This window comes from Camarhynchus parvulus, chromosome 1 (genome assembly GCF_901933205.1).
Source record: "Camarhynchus parvulus chromosome 1, STF_HiC, whole genome shotgun sequence".
Classification (NCBI taxonomy): Eukaryota; Metazoa; Chordata; class Aves; order Passeriformes; family Thraupidae; genus Camarhynchus; species Camarhynchus parvulus.
This window is the reverse complement of record NC_044571.1, coordinates 112410397-112422315: the sequence shown is the minus strand read 5'-3', so window position 1 is coordinate 112422315 and position 11919 is coordinate 112410397.

The following is an 11919-nucleotide window of genomic DNA, read 5'->3' as shown; positions in this document are numbered from 1 at the left end:
ATCATCTTCTGTTACAGACACTCAGCTTTAGGATTCTTCTGACAAAATTGTTGAGAGGGAAAAAAAAAAGGGTTCTGAGTCCAGAACAGCTTTTCAGATTTATTTCTGGTTTTGCTGAGAAGTTGCTGGTCTTTCTAACATTAATGCTTGGAAGCCTTATTTCAGATAACAGAAGAAATGTGGAGCACAATATTCAGAGTGCACTGGGGTGGGTCAGTGAGTACAATAACACTGCTCTGTAATCCTGCCAGGAATCAGCAGCAGGTTTGTCCCTTAGCCACGGTGCCTGTCACTGATAGTGCTGCCCTCTCCCTTCCTCTGCACCCTCCTGCTCTCCATTCATCTCACATGAGGCAGCCACAGCCCTGACAATGAGAAATACATTGCCATGTGCCACCTCTGAGATCTGGTCACTAAATATGATAAATAGCTCACACAGAACGAGCAGGGGGTGAAAATTTAAATTTTCCTTCCCCCCCATCTCCCCCATTCCCCCCCCCCCTTTCCCCCCTTCCCCTTTTTTTTTTGTCTGTTAAATCTCCAAAGTGCTTCCAATCTCTCTAAACTCAAGGGTGTCTCTCGACTTGAAATGCTTTATTCCCACTTGGTGCAGCAGTGTAACTCAGTGTAGCTCAGCTCCTGGAGTGGGTTCAGCAGGCAGACGCTAAAAGGCCTGGAGGAATTCTCCTGCTGGGCTTGTTAAGCAAAGGGGAGGGATGGATTTGGGGTACATTTATGGAGATTTTAGGGAAGACTGAACAACAATTCACAGTACTGCATGGTGCAGAGATGGGTTCAGCTTGAAACAAGGGGTTCAGACAGGATATAAGGAAAAAATTTTTCCCCGTGAGGGCAAAGAGCAGGTGCCCAGAGCAGTTCTGTGGTCTCCAGCTCTGGAATATTTCAAGATGAAAATTATTAAAGCTCTACACAACCTGATCTGACCATATGGCTGCCCTTGGCCTCAGTGGGAGATTGAACTAGAGATATCCAGACTGAATTATCCTATAAATCACTTTTTGCTAATGGAAAATAGAAGTAAATTTATGCAGTCAGCCTTGATTAAAAGAAGGAGATCAATTATGGAAGGAATTAATTGATGGATGTCAAATGAGAGATAAAGCTTTATTCTTTAAATTGCTTTTTCTGGCAATATTTGGACAGTTCACAACTGCAACAAGCAATTACAGTGATGTTGAAACAGAATAAACTTTGTGGGAAATGTTTGCTTGAAAGGCTGGGTAAAATCTCCCTTGGTCTGTGGTGCCTGCAAATGTTCTGTGTCATTTATGACCTTTCCCTCAGTGCTTCTGCTTTCACCTCCTGCACTCCTCTGTGTGCCTGTGGCACTTGAGGAATGGAACTTAATGCGGGTTTGAACTCAGTTCAGTCTCTGTGGAGTGCAGCTCAGGGAATGTTGCAGAAGGGCAGCAGTACAACAGCAGGTGGCACAACAGTTTGATAGACTTCCACCTCTCAGGACCTTCCTCCCCAAGGATTCTTATTTTTTTTTCTTTTTAATTGCTAGCAAGACTTATTTAAAATTGTATTTCTATAGCAGGGCTGAGGGGAGGCGTGATGGATGAATAATGGGTGCTTCAGACCAGGATTCAGTTTGTCGATAAAACTTTTTGAAACTGGGAAATGCTTCAAAAGTTAAGTGTGTTCTCTTTGAAACCTGGCTTCCTCTGCTTAACTGGTCAAGTTGTAAGAGAGCAGTGCCAGTAACTCAGTATGACAATGTTATAATTTAAGTTTAATTATTAATCAATAAAGAGCTTTTTACTACTGCTTAGAAAATCTGCTGGATCTTGTGTCATTAACTGATGACTCTAACTCTTCAAAAGAGAAAAAAATGCTCTGTGCAAAAGTGTATTCAATATTCAAAATAAAATAAGGAAGAATAAAGACAGGTGTGTATTATTTCCCATGAAAGTACTCCCTTGCTCAAATGTACCCAGGCATGTGGCTTGAAGGCTGACCAATGTATTCATTCTTGGGAGCATGGACCTTTGAATTTAGATACAAACTCTGATTCAGGTTGTTGATATAGAATGTGTTTTTGGTTAAACTCTGTAATAAAACAATGACACATACAGAAGAGAGAGGAAATGCCAAAACCAGTTCATTTGGTGCACATATTAAATGCAATCAATCAAAACATATTTAACCTTTTATAAGCACTTTAAACAGAGTTTTTTGTTGCCTCTCAATCTCAATTTTTCTAAAAAGAGTGTTTGGGAGAAATGTCTCCATATAAATGTTTTCTGGAGTGTTTGACAACAGTTGTTGTGCTCAACAGGAGGAAGCAGCATATTTTAGTCTTTGTTTAACGGTGACCTCATTCAGGCCTGACTTTTTTAAGTGCCCCTACATTAAAAAAAAAAAGTTAAATAACAGGAGCAAAGAAGGCCCTAATATTAACAAGATTTCAGGCTGCCTCTCTAAACACCTTTAAGAAGAGGCCTGGGTTAATCAGTTGTGCCTCACATAATGTGCATCATTAAATGATTTCGTGGAATCAGCCTTGGAGGGGAAGTGTGAGAGAGATCAGTTTAATTTTGCTGAATTAACCTCTTACAAAAGTTACAAAAAAGGAGAGGTGGAGTGGATTGAGAGCTGCTGTAAATCTGTGCTTGCTTTGAAGTGGCTGGAGTTGCAGCACTGCAGTTATAACTCTCAGGCTAATTTTTGCTCAAAAATCCATTTCAGTATAGTGACTGCTCTGTTTCTATGTGAAAACAAGATCATTTCAGTGCCCTGCAGGTGTTTTCAGAGAAACCATGTAAACTACCTCTCCCCTCTCCCCTTTCCCCTTCCTACTTCCTCTCCCCTTTCCTTTCCTTCTAGATTTTATTTTTTCCCCTCTTTTCTGCCTGTGGATGCTTTCTGAGATGTGCACACGGAAGTTCTGCACCCTTAGATTGATGGATTTGTGCCTCATTTGTAAATAATGCCTTCTTTTTCTGAGGGTAACTCAGTAGTTCAAAGATACCAAGTTTCTCTACATAAAAGGAAATAAACTCAAACCCTATAAAATCAGTGCTAGATCTGATATGTGCAGATGGGAAATGTGTAGGTACATGTCTCAGCTGTATAAAACAATAATGTTTCCAAGAGTGCTAAGAATTAAGACTGATGTTAAAAAGGAGGGCTTTTATGTGGCATGTGCAATGTGATCACTGTACTTCAGATTGTGACCTTATTCTGAGTTTTGCAGACCCCACTGGCATCTCATTTTCAGATTTTCAGAGAACTGTTGCATTCTTGGGTTTATTTTTTATTCTTACTTCAGAGTGTGATGGGCACCTTTCTTTCAGTGCCCTCTTTTCTTTTATTCCCAATGTTGTATTTTTTTATTTTACACACACACAGAGTAGCTGCTAATTTCAATACTTCACCTCAGATGTTCGTCATCTTGTAGCAGTAATTTGTTTCATAGGGGTGGAAGTGAGCTGGAGGGAGACGTGACACGCTGACACTGTTTGGTTTGATCCCTGCAGGGCTGTGTGATGGAAGGACACTCAGCCTGCTCGGGCTGGAGGAGTGCCAGCAGCAGAACATCCTTTCCTTATATCTCTTGGCAGAGGGAACAGTCAGTCAGACAACAGCCCTGCTTCAAGCACTTGATTTATTTTTGTTTGAGATGGGATTTGTTGTGCATAATCACTGTTGTTGTTTGAAATCTGCCGAAGACATCAAATTTTATCAGCTGTTAGCTTTAAGGTCAGTACTTCTGCATTGCATCCATGAACTTGGAAACAGCTTGGCTGGATTTTTGACTCCTGGCCCCTTTGTCTGGTGTTTACAGACACAGGTTAAGATCTTTGGTCTGTAAAGCCTTCCCAAGTGAAATGAGCTAACTGCATCTCTGTGAAACCTTAAAAATTCACTTGGCAGAGCATCTTCTGTCCAGGTCATTCAGAGGAGAGGCTGTTTAGGATGTGCTGCCAGCCAGGCTGGGATTTCTTTGGGATGCTAAGCATGCCTTGCAGAGCTTGCCTTTGAGCCACAGGTGTTTGGTAGTGGCAGGGCAGAGCCAGAGGGATTTGTGAGCTTGCTGCTGCTGGGAATTATTGGCATTACACCTGCTTTTTAAGTAGGAGGGAATTTACAGCCTGGTTGAGGTAGGGGATGTAGAGGCTGACTCTGGAAGAGCATGGGTTGCCAAGGGGAGGATAAAAGGGAACTTGTGAGCATGGCTGAGTGCTTCTCTTGCCAGGGATACCTGGGAGTCCTTCCCTTCCAAACAGCACCAAGCCCTCGCTGAAACAGAAAGTGCCATCTCCAGATGGATTCTTAATGTATAATTCTCTGCTTCTCACTTAATTAAATGTTGTTAATAAATCGATTACCCCCTTGGATCCAGATCTGATTTCAGTCAGATGAGCTGACCAGTTTTTTTTTCCTTGCAGCAGTCACTTTCATTTTGATCTGTGCATTTTTACAGTGATGGGACTCCAAGATGCTCAGTGCTTTTTGATGGCTCTGTTTACAGTTTTATACAGTGAACATCCCCAAAACAACCAGAGGATGCTAGATTTTGAAAAATAAACTAGACTATTGAGCTTTTAGTGATAGGAAAACTTGCACAGGATAGGAACAGTAGGTGTCTGCAAACAAATCCACTTTTTTCCCCATTTTGCTCTCATCTTTCAATTAAATTTCCTAAAGTCATAGAATGTGCCAAGTTGGAAGGGACAGACAAGGATCATCAAAGTCCAACTCTTGACCTTGCATTGAGATTTTTTTTAAACTTTAAACCGCATTTTAGAATGAACAAAATTATTCACAAAAATGTCTCCAACCTCCCCACTGGGGAATTTTGGAAAGCTGAGTTTGCTGTGAGGCTTTTTGCACACTGGTTTAAACTTTTTTACTCTAAGTTTTGTGTGCAGTCTGGCACTGCTGATATAAACTAAAATTATGGCCCCATTTAGTTAAAGGCTGTAAGTTTGTTTTAGGCTTGACTTAAATTACAAAGTCTCTTCAGGGCTGTGGGAGGAATGATTCTGTTTTATGTTTTCATAGGGATACTCCTTTGTGTACTCAAATCAATTCTTCATTAAGTCAGAATTAGCCTAAAATTTGGAGAAGTGTTTAGGCATTCACAGCAGGTATAAAATTAGCACAATAAATATATTCCCAAGTGAAGAATAGTGCAACTTCTTGTTGATCAAAATAAATTTTCTGATTTTTTCCATCTGAATCTAAGTGACTGCCATAAATGTTATCCACTGAGAGTAATACATAGTTCTACTTCTATGCTTTCCTGTCTTTAGCAGATGAAATCAAACGTTTGCTAAATTTTAGTGATGTTTTTCTTAAAGATTTGAAAATCACAATGCCAGTGGTGAGCCTCAGATTTGTTACTGTCATGTCTTCTGATTTTTCAAGCTTTGAGGGCTGAAAACATTTTCATGCTGAAACAGAGATTCTTACATGAGAACAAAGAAAAATACTGAATTTTGTGGGGCTTTCACTGAACACCTGAGTTGGAAGTGTTCTGTTCAGTGTCCATCATCTGTGCCAGCCCATTTAGCCTCAGGGTGGAACACACTCTTTCCAAAAGGGCACAGGGCTTGCAGTCAGTGCCCCGTGGCCAGCTGGCTGCCCTGCTGTGCTCCCTGGCCTTGATTTCTCTCTCTCATTTGTGTCACTAAAAAAAAATCCCAGTGACTTGGGCTTTTGAGATCAACCCCCTTACATGGAGCTCTTTCTCATTCTTGTGCAGAATTTAGCTGGGAGAGATGTGTGTCTTGAGCCACTTAAAAAATTGAAAAGTATTTTTGTTTGCTCATTGATTGTCTGGGTTTTTTTTATTCCAACAAAAATGGGTAAAAGGAATTTTTAGATTCCAATCAAAAGGGGATTGATTTTCCTTCTGAGAGTGGATTACAAGAGATCTTCTCTGAATGCACAAAGAATCATCTCTGATTGTAGGATGGGCAAAACAGAAGCACAGGCCACTATTCTGAAGGTAGGAGGTTTCATGCAAGCTCTTCTGAAATGTCCGAGGGCAAACAGTCCATGCTGGTGTGATGGTACATAAATCTGTATTTGGGTATGAAAACCATCAGTGATGGCAGGAATGATACAGTAAAGGAATTATTTTCTATATTAATCAGTCCTAATTCAGTCGAAGTAATGATAAGAGAAAAGTTTTACCAGTGTAAAATTGTTTGTTCAGTAACACTTTTAACTGTGTGAGATGTTTCCTGGCGGTATTTATATTTCTCTCTGTACCTTGAAGGGTTCCTTTAAAATCCTTCTGAAAAGTCTTTGGGGTTTTTAGGGTATTTTGGTTTTGGTGATTTGGGTTTGTTTTGGGGGTTTGGGTTGTTTGTTTTGTGGGCTTTTTGTGGGTTTTGGGTTTTTTGGGGGGGCATGTTGAGATAATGCAATATCTTAATTCTTGAGATTATAGAATAAAATGTCTTAATTATTGAGATAATAAGATATTTTAATTCTTGTGTTCGTTAAATCACTGGCCAGTGGTTCTGCATGGCAAGGAAGCCAAACACTTATGTCATGACTTTCAAATGTCAGTGCCCACTGCTGTGGCTTGTAGAGACAAACAATCTCTTGATAAACAAAAATCCTTCTGGGATGCAGTGAACTTTGCTGTTTTAAGTTGAAGAGGGCTTAGATTTGCATGGAAATATATTTATAAGATGTCCTATTCCAAAAGTGTTCAGAGACTAAAACTGCAAAAGGAATAAACTGGACCAAAGTCCTTCATTGGCCTATCTAGTGATAAGAATGAATGTGCTCTTTGAGCTACATGTAATATGCAGAAATATTTCATTTATGGAAAGGGAATGGGTTCAACTGACCTTTTATGTGGGTGGCATCAAAGCACACAATGTTGCATTTTTTAATTTCATGTGTAAATTAATTAAGGAGCTGAAAACATTGCAAAAGAAGCTTTAAGAATGTTGGTGATAATGAATAACTAGAATAAAAAATGTAAATATAATATGCCCAAGAGTTTTGATTGCCCAGCATGCACTTGGGCTGTCTGTGCAGTTTGCCAGGGATGCACATTCCCTGGGATGTCCCAACTGTGTCGTGGTGCCACCTACACTTAAAAAAGTTCTTGCATTGTCTAATGCAAGAGAGGGGCACTGCCCAAGCCTGCAGGGGTGTTTTAATTCCTGAGCCAAGCTGCTGCTTGCTTTTGGCTGTGGAGTTTCTTCTGGCTGTGGAGTGTTTCAGTCATGGCTAACAAGGTTTGCATTTTCCACCGTTCCCTATTTCCCCACATTCTCATCTTTTTGCTCTGCCCTCCTGCATTCATCCTGCTTGGAAGTATTTTTGTGATTTGTCCCAGTCCTTCCCTTTCCCCGCACATTACTGCAGGCTGCCAACAAGCAGCACACTGCCAGATGAGCTAGCTGCAAAGGAAAGCATATGGAAAACCTCGTGGAAACAGGGGGAATCATCTGAAGACCACAGCTTTAACAACAGTATCAACAACATCTACTGCTAGGAAGGAGCTGTTTTCACTGGGGAGTGAGCAGCTTTGGCTCTAGTGCTAGGAATAAATGAAATTCTCTGAGCAGTGACCAGAGTCTGAGCATGCAGGTGTCCTGTTTTGCTGCTTTGTTTAGCTGAACTCAGCAAAATGCCTGCCTGTGGTTCACAAATCTGTAAGCTTAGTGCACTGCACACTGAAGGAATTTGCAGAATTTCTAGATCCTTCTAAAATTGCAGCCCTCTCAAATTAACAGTGTGTTTCAGAAAATTGTGCTTGGAATAGTCAACTTGAGATAGAATCCAGGTGATCATGGTGAGTGCAGGAGTTAGAAAACATAAAAGACTTGTCCAAAGTACTTATTGCCACTTTTTTTTTTAAGTGGGAAATAAATACCTGGCTCATGGCAATCCCAGTTTTAGAAAGTCATGCATTCTGCAGGGTGTTTAAATCAAAATCAATCTCTTTGTCCTCAAACTTGGTGAGTTTCAGATTTATTTTCCCCTTCTCTTCTTCAACTGACATGGTCATTTAAAGACACACAGAAAGCGATGAAAATGGGATTAATTACATCTGAGTTTCAGCTGGGTTTTATTGATTTTTTTTTCATCTTTGTCAGTCTGTTTTCCTTTTGTTTCACTTTTTGATGGGAACAAAGATGCCCCTGATGTGACTTTTGCATGATAGCTTCAAACATGTCTTTTCCATGACTGCATTGATATGAAGCCTTGCATAAAGTTTTCTCTCCCTCTATTTTTTAATTAGAAGTTGATAAACCAGAAATAGAATTTCCAAGTTTATCTCCAGCTATTAACCTTGTTTAAAAGTTAGGAAAATCTCTGGGAAACACTATTACAGGTACTCTGTCTGCAAGGTCAATTTACTGGAAAAGTTGAATGGTCATTGTTTTGCAAAGGCTGTATTAAATTTTTTTTCTTCTTATGTTGATAAAGAGATGGTAGAAATAGCCCAAATTTACAATGTTTTTGGGTTTTTTTGTTTGTTTTTTATAATGGAGAGTGATGTAGCAGTGTTGGAGTCTATAATTCATCAATTGTGGGTAATCAATGAACATCAATGAACATCTTGCAGCTAAGTTTATCTAGATTTGCTGCACAAACTCCTAATATTTTTTTCATAAAAGAAACATTTTAGTGCCTTAATTTTTCTTTTTTTTTTTTTGAGATCTATCTTGAGCTAGCAATTTGGGATTCCTCAGTATCTTTCCTGTAGTTTGTGTGACACCTCTATTTCACTCTGGAACTTCAATTTATAAAGGACTTCCTTGAATTGACCAACTTAAAGGTTACTAAGGAATCAATGCTTTAGCAAAGGATTTATTTGAAATGAACCCAAAATAAATTTAGAGCTTAGTGCTTCTTTAGCCATGATTTTACATGGGAGGTAATGCACTAAGCAGAAGTGGAATTCATGAGGCTGCTCCTAAACTTTGTACCTGCAGAAACTCAGTTGATTGGGGGTGTGGGGAGTGGAAAAATGGTGTCAAAAGGGAACAGAAGAAAATGTCTGATGTGCCAGTGATGATGGGAACATGGAGCAGCTCAAAGAGGAGACAGCTTTCGTTGTCATTTCAGTGCAAAGTTGGGACTTTGAAGACAGTTGAAAAAAATTGAGTAAATCCCAGTTTTCCAGGAGAAAATGGAGAAGTCAAATTTGGCTGGCAGCGAGAGTTCCATGGAGCTCAGTGCTCTGGCCCTGTCTGTTCCCAGCCAACATCAATGACCTAGATGTGGGAAACAAACTAATTGAAGTTGCTGATGCCACAAAATCAAAAATTGAGGTCACTTCTGAACAGCAGGCAAAATTCAGAACTGATTTAGATCTGTTGTTTAAGGGGCCTCAAAGAAAGCGAAAGAAGGAATTGCATGTCTACAAGTGGAATGCAATACACATTTGGCTTCAAAATAAGTTCATGACTATGAATTAATGGGATTGAACTCGAGTGGGAGAAAACTGAAAATGACTTTGAGGTAATAGCTCATGCAAGGTGCTGTCAGGCCATGTGGCAGGGTGCTGGTGCACCTTGGAATGTCGAAGATCCCTTAGAATTTTTAGCATTTATGTAAGAGCTACAAGAGAATGAGCAACGCTTCAGCACTGTAATGGTAAGTGCAATGCCATGGATAATCTTTTCTTCTTTGTCTGGAAGAAAAGAAAGACTCCGTGTTGTTGTTAGACAGTGGGTTGTTTAAAAAGCTGAAGAATAAACACTCCAGGTATTACTGGGGGGAGAAAAAATCTCATCAGGGGGATCCTGAGGTTGACTGGTTTGGGGGATTTTTTTTTTCCAGTAGTGTGCCCTAATTTTATAAAAATTCACAAAACTTCCTGGGGTGCCCATCACTGTACTTTGCTCTCTGCGTGCTCCATCAGCACAATCACCTTTGCCACTGAATTAATTGTCATGTTACAAGTATTTTGCCCCCACTGTTTCAATCAGAAATACATATCAGAATATTGTTGTTCTAAGAAGTAGAAGTTGTCTTCAAGTGCTGGTGTAATCCTGGTGGTTTGTTCTAGGGTCAGAAATGCCCCAAGATAATTAATTGAAAATTTATTTCTTATTTTCCTTTCTGTTTGCTTGTCTAGTGATATTTACTTTAACACCTGTATGATCACAGCAGATTCAAACTTCCCTTTTCACTTTCTCATTCTTAGGTTAAGTGATAGATTAAACCTCCTTTCAGTTCTGTTTCTTTGCACATTTCTGGTTCCTTTTGTGAACATGAGTGACTGGAACTCCAGGCAGTGCTGTAGGTGAGGTTCACCAGTGAATTGTGAATGGTGGATTTCTTTTCCTGTCTGTGAGATAACCACGAGACAGACAAATGAAATTTTGTCAACTGCCATAACTGCAACAGTTAGGACACTGCTGGAAGAGCTGTGAAATGCTGCTTTGTGGCTTCTCAACCTGAGTTTGTTCCATTTGATGATCTCCTGCTGTTTTGCTGAAGCTTGTGGTAACATCATGACCTTTTGTTGTTATGGAAGAAAAAATAATTCTGTTCCAGTCCTTGTGATCATCCTGCCTGCTCTGTGCAGTGCTCTCCCCACCCTCTGTTCATCACACCTGCAGCTTCATCTCACGAAACACTTCTTGTTTTGGTGCCCGGGTCAAATGGTAGTGAAAATACCAACAAATTCTCTCCATCTCTCTGATGATCACCTCTTCTCACTGGTGTTCCTAGTGACAATAGTGAATATTAGTCTGGTAATCCTGTTTGGGATTTCTGCTGGGTTTCTGACCTTCCTGTTGTTCTGGGACTGATTTAGGGTCAGGCTTACCCAGGGTCACTGTCCCAAGGGCTCTGCAAGGACTAAGACACAGTTGCTGACTTTCCTTTGCCGCTGTGTTGGCGAGAAGGAGGACACAGGTAAAATTCAAATATCACAGATCTCTGAGAAAGGAAGGAATTGATATCTATCATCTCCTCCAATATCTGCCAGCAATGCACTTTGTAAGCTGTCAGGTGCTTTATCAAAGATTATGTGGTGTTGTGAAAGTTGCTTTTACATTTTCAGCATTGTTTGGGTTTTTTTTCCTTCGGAAGCAAATATTTCAATTGGAGCTTTTAGCAGCAGGAGCATCACAGGCTGTACGATATCTTCACACACACAGATCCCTTTCATCTGAGCAGCTCAGGTTCAGATTTTGTATGCAATGTTCAGCTCTTATCAAAGTGAATGGAATCAAGTGTTTGTGTTGCTGATGAACAGCTCAAGCATGTCTGTTTTGAAGTAAATCCTGCGAGATCAAAGACACCTAGAATGAGTAGTATGCTCTTAAACTATGGTAATTAATTAACCCTTTGGGATGTGGCAGGGCTGTCAGTAATTACCTGTGGAAAGCACAAATAATTGGAGCTGTTGCTCTGAAGTCTCAGAGTTGAACCTTGGTTCCAGTCGGTGGCTCAGGGTCTCCTCTTTAATATGCACCAGAATAATACTTCAGGTTGCAGAAGCCTTTGCAGAATATCCTTTCCAGTTCTTAATTGCTTGTTTTCTTTTAACCTCAGCTATGGAAAGGGCTACAGCTCTATTTCCTGAAACTATTTTATGCTTCATCACTGTTTCTATGATAGTTTTAGCCTTTAATTGAATTTCAAGTGCCAGTGGCTCCGTGTGACCTGATCTCCAATAGTGTGTTGCAACCCAGTCTCACAGAAATGAGGGAAAATTTTCATTAAAAAAAACCATACAAATGTCCTTTTTTTTCAGCTGGGAGCATGAAACTCAGTTATGTAGAGGAGGTAATTAAATATTGAGCATGTCAGAGAAAAGCTTGGAGTTGAATTTTTGTCTGGCCTTTGCCACAGGTATTTCTCTACGTGATGATTATTTGCTGTTTCCCCTCCATTTCCAGGTATTTCTGTTTAGATGGGCAAATCCAGAGGCTGAGTGGCTTTCCATGTCCACAGTGA